This window comes from Triticum urartu, chromosome 2 (assembly GCF_003073215.2).
Source record: "Triticum urartu cultivar G1812 chromosome 2, Tu2.1, whole genome shotgun sequence".
NCBI classification, from domain to species: domain Eukaryota; kingdom Viridiplantae; phylum Streptophyta; class Magnoliopsida; order Poales; family Poaceae; genus Triticum; species Triticum urartu.
In genome coordinates, this window is record NC_053023.1 from 411,938,541 (window position 1) to 411,960,509 (window position 21,969).

Here is a 21,969-nt window from a genome sequence, read left to right on the forward strand (position 1 = left end):
TAAAGCTCTTGAAGAGGCAGATCGGCAGGTAGAGGGATGTAGGTTTGGTATGGTCTATCCGGAGTAGAGAGTTAATGTTTCTGAAAGACTGTGTCTGGGTCATCCGTTTCTCAAACACCATGTAGTGCGAGAAATCCAACGGAGGCGATCGAGTCTTGTGGGGAAAAGTGTGCAAACCTCTATAGAGTGTACAAACTAATCATGGTTAGTCGTGTCCCCGATTATGGACAATCTTGAGTATCTAGTACTTGGAGTATCTTAAGTATCTCATCACTTTTAATTAATATTGTTGGGTTGTTAATCACTTTAATTGGGATTGAGTTGGAGGACCCTTCTCAATGATGTTTCAACCACCATGATAGTTAAATTAAAATCTATTCCTTTGTTGTAGGGAAAAATTGGCTTTTTCACAAAAACTATAACCATAGAGCTTTCCACTAGCAATATATGCATGTAGTGATAGCATTATTCTGTTCTTACTCTATTGTGTTATATTGCCAGCATATTCCATGTGCTGACCCGTTTTTGGGCTGCAACGTATTATGTTGCAGACTTTTTAGATGAGGAGTAAGGTTCGTTAGGTCGTTGCCATGCAGCTCAGCTATGCCGTTGGAGTTGATGGACTCACTTTATCTTCCAAAGCCTTCCGCTGTTATCGTCTTAGATGGCCTTAAGCCATATTTACTGTAATAAGTTCTCTTTTGAGACATTCGATGTAATAAGTGTGTGATTGCTACTCTGTTATAAATCCTTCGAGTACTATGTGTGTCAGCATTACCGATCCAGGGATGACACTGAAGCATAAAGAATTGACCGTTTGAGGTCGGGTCGCTACATATATATAAGTTAAAAAGACGTTGTCCCTCATATAAACCTGACAGTTGTCTATCTATGAACATGCAAACATTGCCAGTGCTACAAGTGATAACGGCAATGTATTTAAACAAACAGGGTATCAAAACATAAATTACACATGAATTTTGTTGCACCCTAGAAGTAAATTTGACCAGCTATCTATGTGATTAAGTAGCAATTTAAGTTCATGCAAACAGGTAATTCTTAACAGTAAGTATCAAACACATAGATAGGCGCAGTCCATAATATGATTAACAGGCTATGGCTTTATGTAATCAGTAGCAAACTAAATTAAGCCAAGCAACTTAATTGAAATTTTTTGCAATCAGTGGCTAACTAAAATTCCGAGGAGCAGGTAATTGAACTTACGCTAGCTCTTTGTACAGGCACAGTGCAACTTCTTTTTCGCTTACAAGGTTCTATGAATGAGTCCATTGCATCAGTTGCTTGGATACGCAGTCCCAACACTTCTTTCTTCCCACACTACATTGCTAAGTCGAATGGTTAATTTGATAAGATGGTGCGTCCTTGATATGTTATATGAGGACGGGTTGTCAGACTAGTTGTAGCAACACACATCACACTCTTTTACTGCATATTTCATGCCATTACATTTCGCATCTCGAGATCTAAGCAATCTACAATAGGATGAAAAGACTGGCATCCTTCACATTATTGGCGAACTCAGTTCATAGAAACAAGCAATTCGACCATTCTGTGGGTAAATCAAAAGCGCCACTGGAATATTTTTCACTACCCTAATCATACTCGCAAAAGGGGCGACGCCACCATAGGGGCTAGTATGAGCGGCCGCCTTGGGTGGCTGGAAAGTGTGCACCTAGTTTGAGTCGTCCAGGTTGGCCCAGGCTAGTTTTGTTCGTCCCAGCACATGAGTAGGCAATGTAAAAAATAAATAAAAACATTTCAATTTGGATGGGCCAATAATGTAAGTGCAAGGCAGGCCCTATAGCAGGCTTGCGACCCAAACGAGCGCCTCCCATGTCGATCGACGACAGGAAAAATCCCCAATTCGTTCGCTCCAGCCTACAGTCTGGTTCACTCCTAACCTAGCCGCCGTTGGACAAACCGACGAGTCCGGCGCGCAGATTGTCTTCGGCATTGCAAGGCGGGTTCCTCCTCCAAGTACTTCATAGAAGATTTTGAACACAAAGATAGTGTCCGGCTCTGCAAAATAAGTTTCCACATATTGCCATAGAGAGAATAATATTTACACAAATCTAATCTGCTGACGTACTCCATAGTGTGACATCACACTACGGCCAAGCTTTTATTCGAACCGTTTTACTGTCCCATCTTAGCGCGTTATGCGAGGCGGTTTCCTTGGCACGTCTTGTTAAAGTAGAGATCGTGTCCCCTTATTCCGGGATTCTCATCAATACGGGTGTGGGTAACCCAACCGCGCCATTGATTACGACGCTTGGAGATAAGCGAGTTTTACCAGGCTGGTGGGGACACGTAGTTGCGTCCCCCCATATAAGGGGATAAGGATCCACCTTTTCACCCACGCCTTCTTCCTCCTTTGCCTATCCATTCTTGCGCATTCGAGCTCCAGCGCCCAAGTCTGCACTACCACCTCAGCCTTCTCCAGTCATGTCCGGAGCGGGAGGCAAGTGGATGTTCTCCTCCGTCACGGAGGGACACATCAAAAAGCTGAGGAAGGCCGGATACACCGGCTTCCCGAAAAGGGGCAGCTCATCCCCACTCCTAGGCCCCATGAGAGGGTGGTATTCCTCCCCCATTTCCTCCATGGACTGGGCTTCCCTCTGCATCCATTTGTCCGGGGTCTCATGTTCTACTACGGCCTGGATTTCCATGATCTGGCACCGAACTTCGTCCTCAACATCTCGGCGTTCATCGTCGTGTGCGAGGCGTTCCTCCGCATCCACCCCCATTTCGGCCTATGGCTTAAGACTTTCAATGTCAAGCTGAAGGTGGTGCGCGGCAACCAGGCGGAGTGCGGCGGTGCCATGGTCGGCAAGATGGCTAACGTCCTGTGGCTCGAGGGCTCCTTTGTGGAGACCCTGAAGGGGTGGCAATCGGGGTGGTTTTACATCACCAAGCCGTGCGACCCTAAGTGGGTCATAGCCCCCGAGTTCCGGTCCGGACCCCCAACGCGGCTCACGTCCTGGAAAGAGACGGGCCTGTCGTGGGGCAACCAAAAGGAGGTGACCGGACTACAAACATGCATCCAATCCCTGGTGAACAAGCAGCTCAGGCTTGTCAACATAGTCCAGGTTATGCTCATCCGCCTGATCCTCCCGTGCCAACAACGGGCCTTCAATCTATGGGAGTTCAATCCGGCACAGCACCGAACCCTGAGCAGGCTCTTCGACATGACGTACGAAGATGCCTGGAAGGTGCTTTTCAAAGGCGCCGGGGCTCCCTCATCCGCTACTGAGGATCGCGGATTCAGCACGCAGCATCATGCTAGCACGGTAAGTTTTTTGTACCTTTTACAGGGCACTAGTTTCTCATAGTTTAACTCTGTGCGGGATCTAAACTCCCTTACCTTTGACAGGATTGGCAGGCGAAGTCCGGACGGATCAACTGTCCGGCGCCTTTGCCCGAAGGCCCAGCGGATGCTCAATTGGCGAAGCTGCTGGCTCCGGCACCCTATGTGGTGCCGGAGAAGAAGGCCGCAAAAAAGGCCGTGGGGACTCGAAAGAGTGCTCGGCGCCTGGAGGTGTCGGATTCACCATCCGACGAATCGAAGACACACTCCTCCCAGGAAGACGAGGAGGAGGAAGAAGAGACCCCTCCCCCTCCAGTGAGGGAAGGGAAGAAAAGGAAGGCCGCCCCAACTGGGGAAGCCGAAGGGTCCAAGAAGGGGAAAACCCTTTCTCCGGATTACTCCACCGACGCCGATGATGGCAGAGAGGAGTGGGCGCCCAGGGCCAAGCCCCTGGCGAAATCGTAAGTATCCGGATACCAAAGTAATTCATAGTATTTGTTTATTGCACAGCTTTCCCTTATGTTGAATGTGTTTATCCAGACCACCCAAAGACCGGCTCGACGCGTCGTCGAGCGGCTCACCCAAAGACCGAAGTGTTGTCCCAACAGGTTCCAATCCGGGAGGAGGTGGTCCTGGAGGCGCCGCAAGGCGACCTCCTGGACTCCAGGAGTAAAGGGGATGAAACCCCCAGGGCTCCAAGTCCGGCTCTAGGCCGGACACCGCTCCGGAACCTTCAAAGGTTCCAGAGTCTGGCGGGGGACCTCCTTCCAAGAGGAGCAAGTCCACCGTGCCGGCGGCCTCCGTCCAACCGGAGGCGCCGGACAATATGTTGGAAGCGTTCCAAGGCGCCTCCATCGACGAGGAGCATCGCGCTATTATGAGTGCGGTGGTCCAGAAGGTTCAGTCCGCAAAAAATGGACTGACTAAAGCTTGTACTATCCTTTTGACAGGCTTTGAGGTAAGTAAAGAAAGTGTAAATAATAATACCGCATAGACAGTAGCCCCTGATGCTCTGTTTGGCATTCGGGAAGAAAAGCTGAATAGAGGATCAAATAGAATTCGCAGGAGTCTAACAAAAATGTGTCAATATGCATGTGCAGGCTACCCTGCTTGCTTCCGCCGCACTGACTCCGGAAGTGGACACGCTAAAGCAGGACCTCGAAAGGTCCGAGCAAGAGCTCGAGCATGCCAAGAAGCAGCTCGAGGACAATGAAGGTAAGAAATACCTTGTTAAAAAAAATATATATATATATATAAAAGGTGCAATTGCGAAAAATGACAGGATTATCGTGGCTATTGTAGGGGCCACGTCTGAGGTGGTGACCCTTAAGCAAGCGTTGGACGAGGCCGGGAAGAATTCTGCCTCGGTGCGCACCGAGTGGGAGAAGTATGAGGCCGATGTTGGCAAGGTGCAGCAAGAGCTTCAGGCTCTCATGGAAAAACATGAGAGTTTGGAGCGTGACTCGAAGACGCAAGCGTCCGAGCTTGCGGTGGCTATTGAAAGTGCCAAATCTGCCAAGGCCGAATCCAAGAAGACCCTCCAGGAGATGGATGAGGTGAAGAAGATTGCGGCGGGTAAGGCATTCTTTATGCAAAGCAAACACATAAACATGAGTTACCTATTACTTACCCGAATCTGGAGCTCTCCAGGAGCATTCGCAGATCTTCCCCGGAGTGTATCCGAGGCCGCCGCATTCTATCGAGCCGAGGAGGGTAGCTTGACGGAGAAGGTCTTCTGGTCTCAGTACGCTGAGGCCGGACACCCCGTGCCCCTGAGCGACTAGCTGAAGCAACTGGTCGAGCTCCACAAGGCGGCCGAACAGGCCATGAAGGGCCTCCTAGTTCGGCTATGGCCTGGAGAGGCTCTGCCTGGGAGCTATTTTGGGCTGGTGCGGCGGCTGGTGGAGGCCTATCCGAGGCTTGAAGACATCAAGCGCTCCGTCTGCATTGAAGGTGTCCGTAGGGCCCTTGCCCGTGCCAAGGTGCATTGGGGCAAGCTGGATGCGGAGAAGCTTGTGAAGGACGAGCCACCGCTGGGGAAAGAGCATCGCAAGCCCGAGAATTATTATAAGGATGTTCTGAAGGGTGCCCGCCTTGTTGCGGATGAATGTACCAAGGATGTATTTTATGAGTAAAATCCGCTCGTGTTATCCTATGAACTGAAAACTTGTTCATATGCGCTAAGCAATGCTGCTTGAATTTAAAATATTACCTTCTGTGCGGCTGTTTATCAATACTGAGAGATGGTGAGCCGTTGGCTTCTGCCCCCTTGCCGCTAGTGCTGGGGTGTTCGGGGATAAACCTGGGTGCTCTTTTTCCCATATTTGGGTCCTTCGAGGGAGGCGCTCAGCCCAACGAACAAGGCAATCGAACTATAATGCGTGAACACTCTCACTTAGCCATAGAATTCTATAATTTTAAATTTCGGCGAAGCCCCTAGTATTCGGAAGACCGAGTTCGGGGCGCTATCCACGCCTTGGCCGGACAGAGCAGGCTCCTCGCCCTAAGCGGCATAAGTCTTTAGGGACTCGAAAGACCTCTCGAACAGCGACCAGCTCTTGCTTCATCATGATAGTCAGTTTTAGCTTTGTCCACTGAGGTTCTCGACCCAGCTCAACCGGGGCACAATCGCAGTGGTTCTCCTAGTGCTACCTTAGCCGATATAGCGGAATGTAAGGCACCAAAACATAGGAGCCGGGCAAACCCAACTATTGACCCAAGACATGATTCGGAGCCGATGCATATAGTGCTATAAGTTCGGGGTGCCGCACTTGTGGAAGTGTTCAGACTTCTCACACCATATTGAGGGGTGCTAAAATCCCCTGGCGTATTTTGGCCGTACCGAGTTGTACGGGTGCAACATGTCGTTAAGGAACATTTATTTATAAAAAGATAATGCAAAAAATAGACAAAAGCTATGCATTGTTTATTAAAAATAGCTGCGATCAAAGCAGAACGATACAAGTAATGCGATAAACGAAAAGTTGGACTATTTAACATGTCTGCTCCAGGGGCAAGCTGCGGAATAGTATGCGAAACAGGTATACTGCTCGTGATAGAGACCACCTGGGATTTCCGTAATGTGGCATGGCTTGTTTGCTTCCCTGGTCCTTGCATCCTTTGTGCGGAAATTGAAATACCGAACAGGCCTTCCGAAGAGTAGAGTCCTGGAAGTAAGAGAAAGGAAAAAAAATCGGCAGCCCCTGGTGCGGTTTAAGCCGTGTTTTGGGCGTGCCGTGATGGTGCCCCTCCCCCGATGCCCATGGTATTTCCAGAGCGTAGTTATGGACGCCAAGTACTGGCGTCGCCTTTTTGCGAGGGTTGGGGTTGGGGCCGCATTGCTACGCCTGCTCGAAACGTGCCAGGCGGTCTTGTTGTAGGTTACTCCGGGCGCGCTTGGCGGTGTCCGGGCGTTTAATGGCCGGACTGGACAACTGCCTGGAGAGGCTGCTTTGTACTTCCGCTGCAAGGGCCGCCGTGTGCTCCTCCGTTCGGAGGGAGCGTTCGGTGTTTCCATTGACCGTAATCACTCCACGAGGGCCTGGCATCTTGAGCTTAAGGTATGCATAATGCGGTACCACATTGAATTTGGCGAATGCGGTTCGTTCGAGCAGTGCATGATAGCCACTGCGGAATGGGACTATGTCGAAGATCAATTCCTCGCTTCAGAAATTATCCGGGGATCCGAAGACCACTTCAAGTGTGACTGAGCCTGTACAGTTTGCCTCTACACCTGGTATTACGCCTTTAAAGGTCGTTTTGGTGGGCTTAATCCTCGAGGGATCGATGCCCATTTTTCGCACTGTATCCTGGTAAAGCAGGTTCAGGCTGCTGCCGCCGTCCATGAGGACTCTAGTGAGATGAAATCCGTCAATAATTGGGTCTAGAACCAATGCGGCAAATCCACCATGACGGATGCTAGTGGGATGGTCTCTTCGATCAAAGGTGATCGGGCAGGAGGACCATGGGTTGAACTTTGGGGCGACTGGCTCTACCGCGTATACGTCCCTTAACACGTGCTTCCGCTCCCTTTTGGGGATGTGGGTGGCGTATATCATGTTCACCGTCCGTACTTGTGGGGGAAAACCCTTCTGTCCATTGTTGTTCGGCGGCCGGGGCTCCTCGTCGTCATCTCTATGCAGCCCCTTGTCTTTATTGTCGGCGCTTAGCTTGCCTGCCTGCTTGAACACCCAACAATCTCTGTTGGTGTGATTGGCCGGCTTTTTGGGGGTGCCATGTATTTGGCACAAGCGGTCGAGTATTCGGTCCAAGCTGGACGGGCCCCTAGGATTCCTTTTGAATGGCTTTTTCCGCTGACCAGATTTAGAGCCTCTGAATCCGGCATTGACTGCCGTATCCTCAGCATTGTTGCCGTTAATGCGGCGCTTCTGCTTGTTGTGACGCGACCTGCCACTAATGTCCCTGGTGTCCGAACTACCAGGGTTCTTGGTCATGTTGTTCCTACGAGCAAGCCAGCTATCTTCTCCCGCGCAAAAGCGGGTCATGAGTGTCGTGGAGTGCTGCCATAGATTTCGGCTTTTCCTGTCCGAGGTGCCGGGCCAGCCACTCGTCACGGATATTGTGTTTGAAGATTGCTAGGGCCTCAGCGTCCGGACAGTCGACTATTTGATTTTTGTTTATTAGGAACCGCGTACAGAATTGTCTGGCCGATTCCTCTAGCTGCTGGATTACGTGACTTAGGTCATCGGTGTCTGGGGGTCGCACATAAGTGCCCTGGAAATTGTCGAGGAATGCGGCTTCCAGGTCCTCCCAACAACTAATTGATCCTCTTGGCAAGCTGTTGAGCCAATGCCGAGCTGGTCCTTTAAGCTTGAGTGGGAGGTATTTGATGGCGTGAAAATCGTCACTGCGGGCCATGTGGATATGAAGGAGATAATCCTCGATCCATACCGCAGGGTCTATTGTGCCATCATATGATTCGATGTTTACGGGTTTGAAACCCTCGGGGATTTTATGATCCATTATTTCGTCTGTAAAGCACAGTGGGTGTGCGGCGCCTCTATACTGGGCGATATCATGACGTAGCTCTAATGAGCTTTGTCTACTGTGTTCGGCCCTGCCGAATTTGTGGCCGGCGTGACGGTTACCGTCTCGAGCCGTGGGGTGCCCACACGATCCGTAGATCGATCATGTTTTCCTTGCCTTGTCCTCCAACATGTCTCGTAAGTCCGGCGCATATTCCCGTGCCTTGGTACGGGGTGCGGCTTGAGTGGAGGGCCGGGAGGCCTCTCTGTCGCGGCCACGAGGTGGCCGGTCGGCCGCATCAAGTGCTTCCTCCTCTAATTGGGGTAGCAACATGTGCTTTGGGTAACTCTTGGAGGGGCGTTCGAGTTTATGCTCTTTGCCCGCAAGGACTTCAGTCCATCTGTCAACTAGCAAATCTTGATCAGCTCTGAGCTGTTGTTGTTTTTTCTTGAGGCTTCTTGCCGTGGCCATAAGCCTGCGTTGGAAACGCTTTTGCTCAACGGGATCCTCTGGCACGATGAATTCATCGTCGTCGAGGCTGGCCTCGTCTTCGGAGGGAGGCATATAATTATCGTCCTCGACCTCTCTATCTGCCGCTCTCTCATGAGGGCTGGCTTCTCCATCCTCCTGTGCTAAACCTTACTGGAGGGGGTTTTCTTTGGCACTCTCCGGAATATTATTATCTCCCGTGCTGGAATCACCGTTTTTGTGTTGGCGGGATTTTGAGCGGCGCTGCTGACGCCGGCGCTTGGGCTGTTTCTTGGAGGGGTCATCCTCTGCTGTTCCATCGCCCTCTCCCTCTTTTGGGGTGTCCACCATATATATGTCATATGACGAGGTGGCTTTCCAGGGCCTAGTAGGCGCTGGTTCTTCATCGTCTCCTTCATCGGCGTCCATACCGTTGATGTCTTCGGAGTCGAAGTCGAGCATGTCGATTAAGTCGTCGATAGTGGCTACAAAGTGGGTGGTGGGTGGGTTTTGAATTTCTTCATCGTCCGTACCCCAACCTTGCTGACCGTAGTCCGGCCAGGGCTCTCCTGATAAAGAGAGAGACTTTAGTGACTTCAGGATATCGCCGAAAGGCGAGTGCTGAAAGATGTCTGCGGCAGTGAACTCCATGATCGGCGCCCAATCGGATTCGACTGGCAGGGGCGCGGAGGGTTCGGAGTCCGGAGAGGAGTCCGGCTCCTTGGAGTCACGAGCCTCGCAGAGTACGGGGCTGGTGTTCGGCTCAATCGCCGTTTGGATCGCAGCCCCCGAGGTGGCGTCCAACCGCCCATCCTCGAACGACGCGGTCGGCTCCAAACTAAGGGTCGGAGCCGATGCGGGTGTGGCCTCGAGGGCACTGTTCGGCGGCAGAGCTAGATCATGCTCGTCGTGACAGTGCGGCGCGCTCGGCAGTGGTTCGAATCCGTCAAGGATCAAGTCCCCGCGGAAGTCAGCCGTGTAGTATAAATTTTCGAATCTGACCTGACGGCCAGGGGCGTAGCTTTCGATCTGCTCTAGATGGCCAAGTGAATTGGCCCGTAGTGCGAAGCCGCCAAAGACGAAGATCTGTCCGGGCAGGAAGGTCTCACCCTGGACTGCATCGCCATTGATGATCGTAGGAGCCATCGGTCCAGACGGCGACGGCACAGAGGAACTCTCAATGAAAGCACCAATGTCGGTGTCAAAACCGGCGGATCTCGGGTAGGGGGTCCCGAACTGTGCGTCTAGGCCGGATGGTAACAGGAGGCAAGGGACACGAAGTTTTACCCAGGTTCGGGCCCTCTCGATGGAGGTAAAACCCTACGTCCTGCTTGATTAATATTGATGATATGGGTAGTACAAGAGTAGATATACCACGAGATCAGAGAGGCTAAACCCTAGAAGCTAGCCTATGGTATGATTGTTGATGTGTATGTTGTCATGCGGACTAAAACCCTCCGGTTTATATAGACACCGGATAGGGTTAGGGTTACATAGAGTCGGTTACAATGGTAGGAGATCTGAACATCCGTATCGCCAAGCTTGCCTTCCACGCCAAGGAAAGTCCCTTCCGGACACGGGACGGAGTCTTCAATCTTGTATCTTCATAGTCCAGGAGTCCGGTTGAAGGTATAGTTCGGCTATCCGAACATCCCCTAATCCAGGACTCCCTCAAACACCATGGTAGTGAGAAAACTTTGGATGGATTCAAACATATGACCTACAAAATACCACAACAATCGAGTCAATGTCAACTTTTCCAAACCTAGTATGGCACGAATTCGAAATAATTATGGAAGCCATATGCATGGTCCTCAATTCAAATCTTACAATGTAAGATAAATTGAAATGTTGATATTAAGTCTAGTACTATCTACATTCAAATGTTGTTTTTGGCCACAACCCCACTCCGCACACATGCCACATACTTCTTGTATCGATCAATCTTCCTCTCCTAACCACCTTACAAAGCTATTGGTTTTCAACATGCGTTCATTCTTTCTCTCCATGTTTCAATCTCTAAGTCTCTCAACTACACAACCCCCTTTTTCCACTCTATTACCAAATGTATCGCTCTCACACACCTATCATTGCACTCCGTCCCGAGCTCTCTCTTTCTCTCTCTCCCTCCCTCCCACCATCTCGCGCTAGATACATGCATTGCCTATCTAGACCACTGATATCACTTGAAGCTACGTCGGTATTTCCCAAAAGAGCAAGGGACGATGCAGCATAGTGGCGGTAGGTATTTCCCTCAGATGTGAAACCAAGGTTATCGAACCACTAGGAGAACCAAGAAACACAGCGTAAACAGAACCTGCACACAAATAACAACTTCTCGCAACCCGACGTGTTAAAGGGGTTGTCAAACCCTTCCGGGGTACGACACCCCAAGATAGGCAAACGGACGTCAGGTAAATTTGTAGTAGATTGATAGATCGAACGCCAAATAAAATAAATAAGAATAAATTGCAACAAGGTATTTTTGTATTTTTGGTTTAATAGATCTGAAAATAAATGCAAAGGAAAAGTAGATCACAAAGGCAAATATATGAGAAAGAGACCCGAGGGCCGTAGGTTTCACTAGTGGCTTCTCTCGAGAAAAATAGCAAACGGTGGGTGAAAAAATTACTGTTGGGCAATTGACGAAACTTGAAATACTCATGAAAATATCCAAGCAATGATGATTACATAGGCATCACGTCCAAGATTAGTAGACCGACTCCTGCCTGCATCTACTACTATTACTCCACACATCGACCACTATCCAGTATGCATCTAGTGTATTAAGTTCATGGAGAAACGGAGTAATCCAATAAGAACGATGACATGATGTAGACAAGATCTATCTATGTAGAGATAGACCCCATCGTTTTATCCTTAGTAGCAACGATATATACGTGTCGGTTCCCCTTCTGTCACTAGGATCAAGCACCGTAAGATCGAACCCACTACAAAGCACCTCTTCCCATTGCAAGATAAATAGATCAAGTTGGCCAAACAAAACCCAAATATCGTAGAAGAAATACGAGGCTATAAGCAATCATGCAAAAAATAGATCAAAGAAACTCAAATACTTTCATGGATGTAAGAAGATAGATCTGATCATAAACTCAAAGTTCACCGGTCCCAACAAACACACCGCAAAAAGAGTTACATCATATGGATCTCCAAGAGACCATTTTATTGAGAATCAAGAGAGAGAGGAAGCCATCTAGCTACTAACTACAGATCCGAAGGTTTACAAAGAACTACTTACACATCATCGGAGAGGAACCAATGGAGGTGGTGAACCTCATCCGAGATGGTGCCTAGATTGGATCTGGTGGTTCTGGACTCTGCGGCGGCTGGATAAATATTTAGTCGACTCCCCTAGGGTTTCTGGAATATTGGGGTATTTATAGAGCAAAGAGGCGGTAAGGGGGCACCCGAGGTGGGTAGAACCCACCACGGCGCGCCTGGGCCTCCTGGGGCGCTCTGGTGGGTTGTACTCTCCTTAGAGCACACCCCAGGCGTAGCCAGGGCCCATAATGTTCCTTCTGGTCCAAAAAATCTCCATAAAATTGGTACGTCTCCAACGTATCTATAATTTTTATTGTTCCATGCTATTATATTATCAACCTTGGATGTTTTATATGCATTTATATGCTATTTTATATGATTTTTGGTACTAACCTATTAACCTAGAGCTCAGTGCCAATTTCTGTTTTTTTCCTTGTTTTAGAGTATCGCAAAAAAGGAACATCAAACGGAGTCCAATTGACCTGAAACTTCACAGAACTTATTTTTGGACCAAAAGAAGCCCACGGAGTATCGGAGTTGGACCAGGAGAGTCTCGGGCCGCCCACGAGGGTGGGGGGCGCGCCCACCCCCCCTAGGCGCGCCCCCTGCCTCGTGGACAGCCGGAGGTCCACCGAGGTACTTCTTCCTCCCATATATACCCATATACCCTAAAAATTTCGGGGAGCAGAATAGATCGTGTCGTGGTTTTGTCACGGCAGATGTCCTCGTGAAAGGACTTAGTCGTGGAGCCATCGCAACGGGTTAGCTTAAAGGGGTTAAAACGGACACAGGGACGCAAGAGAGTTTATACTAGTTCGGCCCCTTCGATGAAGGTAAAAGCCTACGTCTAGTTGTGATGGAATTGATGGGGTTTCGATGACTAGGGAGCAAACAAGCTTCGCCTAAGTCTCGAGTTATTGTCCGTCCTTCTGAACCGCCGCCGGGTCGTCCCCTTATATACACGGGTGATGCCCGTCGGTTCATAGAGCCCCAATACCGGCTCATAGATGTGTCCGGTTTGGTCTCTACTTATTCCTAACTTACAATACAAGTTACACACCAACGCGAGTTTACGGCTACAAGCCTTGAAACGACTATGGGCCTTGAACCCTCATCTGCCTTCTTGGGATTTAACCTAGTTAACTACTGATGAAGTTAACCCGGCCCAGATAGACCAGTTTACGCCCAGTAGTTATATCCCCAACATTAGGCCCCAAATTGATTTGAACAGGTTCATGTCAATCCTTAGCAAAAATCTTCATCTTCAACATCTTGTAGTTTTTTGAACAGCCGTGATGTCATCTTCTCTGGTCATTGTAAACCAGTGTGACGTCACCTGTTATAAAGAAACTTATCCATGGTACCTTTTTTGTTTAATAGGTCTGCGGCAATCGAGGCAACAACTTCGTTTCCAAACCCACGGTCCCTTGATTTTCGCGCCTGACACATGTCCCTTGCCTTATAAATAGGACCGAAGGGTCATTTCTTTTCCCCTTCGTGCCCTTCTGCTTCGTCTTCCGCATGTCGTCCAGCTTCAGAGCTCCGCCGCCGTCGACGACCTCTGCTCCAACCTTGGACGCTGCATCACCCTGATTATACCAGAGCATCGCGGCGACCTTCTGCTTCTTCCTCGGCTCCGGTGAGTTCTTCACCTTTTCCTTCGTAGATACGTTCTAGGGTTTCCAAGTTCTTCAGTGTTCATTGTCTGCTTCGTACTCATATGATAGATCTTAGATGAACCTGTGAACCTTTGCTCTGTGTAGCGGTAGTTTTTAGCATCCGCCCTCACTTACACGCCTCAAGATCATAGATCTACCTGTATCTCTGCCCATTGATTCGGTACTGTTGTTTTTTGAACCTTGAATATTTACCTTCTTTTCTGAACTTGCTTCAGATCCGTCGCTGTAGAGAAATCTTGTGAAATCTGTTTCTGTACATTTACCCATCCGCAATCTCAACTGTATCAATGCTTAGATCCGGCGATTTAACTTGGTGCAGAAAAAATTAACAAACCGGTATATACCATTAGTCCCCTTGTTGAACCGCCAGATGCTGTTGCTTCATAAAACTCCGGTTTAGATAGAGTTGTCTCCGGTTTAACATTGTACATACCAGTGTACTTTAATCAATGCATTCTTGAACCGGAATCACCTATCTTGTAGATTTCATCATGGCCAAGCAAGTATATGAGTGCAACTGGGTTCCTTCTCGCGTCACAGAGACTCAACCGAACAATTTAGTCCTGATCGGCGCTTTAGGCAGCAAAAACACCATCCATTGGAGGGTCCCTGGCAAAGAATGCCCTCCCACACCTCAAGAAGGAGAGGTCGTCGTTTTCGTAGATCACTTAGCCCGGGGCTTTAAGCCGCCCGGTTCTAAATTTTACCAGGACGTTTTAGCCGATTTTCAACTCTACCCACAAGACACTGGCCCCAAGTCTGTTACAAACATGTGTCACTTCCAAGTGCTCTGTGAGGTGTTCTTTCAAGAGGAGCCCACAGTGGAGTTGTTCAGAGACTGCTTCCATCTAAACCGCCGTACTGAGTTTAGTGACGGTTCCAATATGGAATTGGGTGGTGTGGCGACTCAGAAAAGGAAAGAGGTCACATACCCTCACGCCAAACTGCACAGCCACCCCAAAGAGTGGAATCAAACATGGTTCTATTGCAAAGACACCTCCTCTGCTGGTGAAAATCCTTTGCCTAGCTTTCGTCCGGAGCGGCTTAGTAATACACACCCCTTTCCGCAAAGGTTGACTGCCAAGGAGAGAAGCAAATACACTCCACAACTGTCCAACCTCAGAGCTTTCATGGCCAATGGTTTAACATGAGTTGATCTCGCTCGCTGTTGGATATCGTGGAGCATACTGCCCCTTAGTCAGCGCTCCGGTTTGATGTGGGAGTATACTGGTAGTGTTGATGACCCACTGCGACATGCTAACATCCAGCTTACCGACGAAGAAATCACAGAGGCTGTGAATAAAATGCTGAATGAACTGGAACACGTCTGTACTCGAACCGGCCTGCTTCCCTTCTGTGCCACCAACAAACCGCCAACTGTAAGAGTTTGATTTTTCTTTTTACTGAACCTGTTATTGATATATCTGGTCATTGTTTAATATCAATGTCTGTTTAAACAGGGTAATGATCCATTTTGGAGCAAGAAACTTCCACAGGAGAAGCCATAAAAAACAGACAAACCGGAACGACCAACCTGTCCAAAGACTAAAGTCGTGAAACGGCCTGCTCACAAGAAGAAAACCACTACATCTTCTGATTCGGCCCCTGATGATGATGTGGGTAATCCAGACCTTGAGGTAGAGCTTGACTCACTTGGCTTATTTTTCATGCGCCTTATTGATGATGATATTTGTCAGGATGATGCCGAAGCCAGCCATGCTGATGCTGCAGAGGTAATTATTCTCTCTTCCGATTCAGACCCTTTGCCTTCACTAAAAATCCGTCAGGCAAACCGGAAGGTTAAATTTTCTCATCCTCTTGCTTACTTGGATCCCAAATTTCTTATGAAGACCCAACAGCATGAAGCTCGCCGCACAACCCGGCACAGCAGCCACGTAGTTACCTCCGCCGGTTTACCAAACAGTCCAGTTCGAAAACACCGTTCAGAGGTCTCTAATTTGCTTGTCAGTGCTTTTCCTAAAGCGGGCTGTTTTCGTCAACCTCTTAATCCATCTGACTCCGATTATCAGGTTACTTCCCACTCATCCTCTGGCGAGTCATCGGCTACTCAGCTGCCACCGCTCAAAACGGTGCTTGGGTAAGCTATACTTATCATAATATTTCCAGTACATCACCTTGGAACATATGCTGTATTTGACTTTGTTATTCCTTTCAGGGCCAAGCCTAGGCCGAGCAAGAAGGCTCGCCTAGATAAAGTGGCCGAGGAGGACGCCGTCCTTGAACCGGGTAAAACATGAGATCTTGAAGCGGCTATTCCTGAAGATATACCCAATGATCCACCACAGCAAGATGGCAATTTTATTGCTGAAGAAAGGCCTATTGATACCTCAAGTCCTGTCAACCAGCCCACAAGCCCCATCCGGTTTGGAAGATCCACCAGTCCATCCCAGCCTGCTGACAAACCGACTGCGCCAGTGCAAACCGGTGATGCTAAGGATGATGAAGTTGTAATTACTGGTATTGGCCGTACAGAGCCCAGCAATCCTGTTGTTTTATCCAAGCATACCGCCAAAGAAGAATTTGCTGCCATGGGAAAAGGCAAGTGGAATGTTGACTTGGCAACCTATGCTGCTCTGAATGCCCAAGATCTTCATTCTGGCTACTTGAACCGGCTGTATACCAGCCGTGATTATGAAGCTGGTTTGGTGAATATGATGAAAGAGAAATTTGAGGTAACTTCCATGTGCTTTTCCCTTCTTGGATATTTTAATCTTGTTAATTCTCCTAGCCCCCAAGGGCCAGTTTAGAATCTTCATTCAAACCGGGACTTGCTAATATAAATCTCAATACTTCAGAATTTGCTGATGTAGCCCCCAAGGGCCGGTTCAACTTAGCGTAGTTAAACTGGGATTTTAAGTAATTGTCATCTTTATTTTAGCAAATAGCCATTAGCCCCCAAGTGCCAAGCTGAATACTTGTATTGATCTTGGGACTTTAGAATCTATTGAAAGATTAAGATCAAATATACATTAGCCCCCAAGGGCCAAGTACATAACTTGTTATGTGGTCGGTACTTCAATTGTTGTACTGCTTGCGGAATCATATATCTGTCTGTATGCAGACTGAGGTGAAGACAAAAGAAAACCAAGTCGCCGATCTCCAAGAAAATCTGAAATCCCAACAAGCTGAAACCTCCAAAGCAAAAGAGGAATTAACCAGCGCTTTAAGTGCCATGGAACAGCTCAAGGAGGGATTCAAGAAAGAGCGGGCGGATTGGGCCACTGAAAAATCCGCTTTAACCAAACGAGCAGAAGATGCCGAGGCTGCACTGAAACCGGTGGTGGACGAACTGACCAGCATAAAGCGGCATGTGCATGCCATGACCGCTGCTATCTTTGGTAAGCTGGTTTGATTTCTGGATTGATTCGACCGTCTTATAGAGCTGCCGGTTTGTTAACCCTTTGTAATATTTCAGGGACACACATTGGTCACTTGGGGTCAGATGTGCGGAAGAAATTGAAAGCCGCCTACACATTGATCGAACAACTGTACACTGGTGCACAGCGGATCATCTGTACTGCATCCCACAACAATCCGGCGCCCACTTTGATTCAGGACACTCTGAAGAGACTGTCGATGCTTCCTGCCCGGGTTGAAGAGCTGAAGAAATCTGCTGCTCGAACCGGTGCGATCAATGCCATAATCCGGGCAAAAGCTTGGGTGCCGGATTTTGATCCTGTTAAAGCGGCTCAGGGCTATCCCAGCTTGACGGAAGATGGGTCAGAGTTTAGTGAAGCGGATCTGCGAGCAATAAACCGGGAGGTGCGTCCGCTAGCTTGTCAATTGGTTGAAGAAGCAGACTTGTCTCGTTATCAAGCCCAATATGACAACCAAAACAAGCGAGTAGCTGCACCAATTCCTGAAGCGGAAAATCTTATCCCTCCAATCCGTAAGCATACTTACGCTCCCAATATTGAACCGTCGTTGCTGATCCATGATGAAGCTATCTTTCGAGCATTAATGGGAATCGACTGGACAACTGTTGATTTCCAGCCGCTGGGTAGAGAAGCTGAAGTTGAAGCGGCGCGGGATGACCCACAACCATCAGGCCAGGCTGGTGACCAAGCTTGAACCGGAAGCAGGTTTAAACTACCTCTCCTTTGAAAAAACAATGATCTTATTTTGGGCACCGTGTTGCCTTGTAATAGGCTAGCCGATACTCTTGATTTTGATATACCTTCATGCATAATTACTGCAACTTATTCTTCCTTTGGGTGATGAACTTTCCAAAGTATTTTCTACAATATAAAAAATATTAAAGTGCCACCGCGGTTGTACCATCAGGCGGAGTATGATGTCTGCATATATGAAATCAAAATATCTGAAATTTAAGCATATGATCAAATCTTTGAGATACATAATAACTGCCATCGTTGGGCATGAAGTTGGCTTAGCCAATCTTGAAGCGGAGGTTTATAAACCCACACTGTTGGAGGAGATAGCAGCTCCTGTATATATATAATGCCGGTTTACCATGTAAACCGTGCCGGGATATAATAAAACACCGTGTTACCCCGTAATAGGATGTTAATAAAAAATCAAACCGGGCAAATAGTCTCCGGATTAAAAATGGACCATGTTCCGTCAATTGACAGTTTGAACCGGCTTAAAACTTTGTCGGTTTAAAGAACACAACAAAACGAAAGAAATATCTATCAAAGAAAATTGTGAAGCAAAGGCAATGATAAAACCGTTTGCAAAAGGAGGCTTTATTTGAGCCGATCAGATGGCGTTACCATGGTCGGACACGACCAAGCTCCCGATAGGTGTAGCTATGGTTCAAGTCAGCCAGGTCCCCAAATGAAACCGTGGCATTTATGCCGATCAAGAGGCGTGGCAATGGTTCGGGTTCGACCAAGCCCCCAAGTGATTCTGTGGCCTTAGGCCGATCAAGAGGCATGACTGGTTCAGACGTGACCAAGTCCCCAAGTGATCTGGTGGCTCTCGCCTATCAAGAGGTGTTGCATTGTTTCGGACATGACCAAGCCCCCAAGTGATATAACATGATGCTTTGAAAAGCTAACTCAAGGGGTAAACCGGAGGCCGCTTTAGAACAACTCCATGTAACCACACATGATGTAAAAGAACAGATACCCCGCTTTAGCTGAGGTTCCGGTTTATTATATTTAATCATAATATATACATCGTCGTAATATGTATATAAGTAGAGCCAATGGATCAGGTATAGTAAGGCCGAAGATGAGCTATGTTCCACGGCCTGTTGGTCTCCTCTTCTGATGTACGTGCCGGGGTTGCTGATCCACGGGCACCTATGGGACCGGCAGGCCGGGTCCCTTTTGGTTCGGCGGGGGGCGGAGGTCGCGCAAAGAGCAGATCGAGGCGAAGCACGCGAGCGATTTACCCAGGTTCGGGCCGCACGGATGCGTAAAACCCTACTCCTGCTTTGTGGATTTGGATTGATTTCTGGCTCGGGAGCGCGGAGTGCTACAGTACACACCGGCGACTAGCAGGACCGAGCGTGAGTGTTCGAGATGGCTCTCTCCCTTTTCCCCGTTGCACACGGGCCTCCTTTTATACTCAAGGGGTTACCGACATATGGCAACGGGGGCCAAGGGCAAAAATGGAAAGGTGCTGTAGTAGGCACAGCTACCCGCTACAGTGCTATCGTACCTAACCCTGACGGCAGGGGACAAGGGCATTAATTGCCCGTCTGTGTCGCCTAAACAGTACCTAAAGGGACCGCTAGGGACGCCACCGTTTGCCACGATGGTTATCTTGTCAGCGCCTGCTTGCCACCTCGCACCCCTCGCTGCACGGCCTCCCGCCACGTGTGCTTGGGAGGGCCCCCCAGAGCGACACGTGGGCGGGTGTGCTGGAGCGCGGGCACGAAGTGGGGGTTTCCCGCGGCAAGCTCCTTGCCGCGGTCGTCGTCTTGTTGTGTTCGGGAGCTTGTCGCTCACCGGGCCTTGCCGGGACGCGTGGCCTGTCGCGGCAAGTTTTCTTGGTATGCCTTGGATGGCCTTCCCGGCAAGCTCCTCTTGCCGGGGTCTCGAGGTGCTTTTGGTAGCCTTCCCGGCAAGCTCCTCTTGCCGGGGTCTCGTCTTCTACCCGGCCAGCTCCTCTTGCCGGGGCCTTGGTTTGAGTACTTTGTTCTTGAATGGTTCCAAAGGAACCACGGAGGATCTTGGCGGTCACCCGGCAAGCCTTGCCGCGGGATGCTGCGACTGCCCGTGCAGAAGTTCGGGATACTGGGGTACCCCTACTCTAGTACACTGACAGGAGCCCCCGGGCCTGGGCCAGACACGGTGCCGAGCGCTGTTGGGCCAGGCCCAAAACAGTGCACGGGCACGCGCGGCCTGGGTCACGCTGCATACCTCTCCGCTTCCACCGCGCACGCCCAGAACGGCACGCGTCAAACGCGGCGTCGTGGGTGACGTGGGCGGCGTGCGCGGGGCTAAGCCCCGCGAGCGTGCATCAGGCCATGATGAAGGGGACGGTTCACGCACTCCTCCTTAAACCGAGGTAGGTGTGGTGCATTTACTGGGAGGGGCCGGTGCGCGGTTTTTGAGGCTTCCACTCCCCGCGATCATGGGGTGGGGCGAGGCCGCCTCATCCGTCGCCTCGGCTCCGCGTCCTCGCCACGCGGCTCCCATGCGCTTGGGGTCGCGGACGGTGGAAGTGGGAAACTGGGCCATTGCGAGCATAGGCAGCGGGTTGGCCCCGACTCCCTACTCTCCCCGTGCCCTGATTCGCTGAGCGGGGCGGCCGAGCCCCCACCTCGCTCCTTTAAAAGGAGCGGGAGGGGAGCATAGAAGCCCGCACCCTCTCATCTCCTCCTTTCTTCAGCTTCTGCTCCCCTTTCTCCCATTCGCCATGGAGAAAGGGAACCTTGGCCCTTCATCGGTGGCGGCGAGGGTCGCCGCCAGACAGCGCACCTCTCCCTCTCCCGCGCCCGTGGTGGCAGAGCCAGCCATAGGGGGGAGAGGGAGGGGGCGAGGTCGTGGACGAGGTCGAGGACGAGGTCGAGGCGCTCGGGGAAGAGGCAAACGGGGCGGTGCACCAGCTTCGCCTCCGCCGGCGGTTCCTCTCCCCACGGCGGTCCATATAGGGGACGACCCTTGCGAGTCCTTCGTCAGGCTGCGCCGGGCGCCTCGTCGTCGCCTCCGGCTTCCAGCTCCATTCGCGAGCGCGATGGAGTTGGACCCGCCCGAGACACTGAGACTGCACATGAGGGGCTGTGGGATCAGCGGCACGCGAGTCCGCGTTGTATTCCCAGCCCGTAATGTGATGTATCTTGATCGAGGGTGGAAGACGTTCGCCCGTATCCACAGCCTGATGGAGGGGTTTACCCTCCATTTTAATTTAATGGAGGGCGATCTCCTCTCCGTCAAGGTCTTCGGGTGCTTCGGCACTCGGGCGAAGTGCTGCGTGGACAGCTCCTCCGATAGCGAAGGCTCCCCCTCGAGCGAGAGTGACAAGGAGGAGAGCGACAGCGATGATGAGGGTAATGGGCGGCGGGATGGCGGGTCCGACTAGGTGTCGGGCACCGCTCCGTGCGGCACCGGTGACCCCATCATCCGTGTCGCCGGCTCCTTGAACTCCCCGGGGTCGTCTCCTTGGGCGGCTGGCGTAGGGAGGCTGCGGAAGGGGAAGAGGGCTGGCGACAAGGCCGTCAGGTCGGAGTACGAAGGCGTGATGCCCTCGACAGCGTGCTGACGTCCTGCCGCCCCGTCTTCGAGCCCCGCTTCCAGCGCCGCCATCACAGTCCAGCCTTCGGACGGCCCCCGGGATGTTCTCTTGGTGTCTTCTGGCACCCGTAGCTCGCCTAGGCGCCCCTTTTGCCCTTCTCGCCTCCTTGACCTACCTCCTGAAGAGAGGGACAGGAAAGGGATTACGGGCATCTTATCTTTTTAATTTGTAAGCCTTCGGGCCTTAGCTACATCTAAAACTTGTAATCCTCTCTTTCATGTTTTTCATCCTCTATGGACTGTACCTGAGTGGGATATTTTTTAATGAAAAAGGGGATGCTTGCTGGGTTATTTGTCTCGCGGGTTGAACCCACGACAAGGAGCAAATCCTTGGTATCCCTTGGACAGACATTTCATCTCCCGGCAACAGGCCCTGCCGCCTTCCCACGTCGCTCGACCTTTCTCACGCCTTTGACGGAGGCAGGAACGAGGTGGGTGCGGCCTCCTTGTTCCATCCCTTTGCTGCCGCAACTACGACCAAACTTGGCCCGGGAAC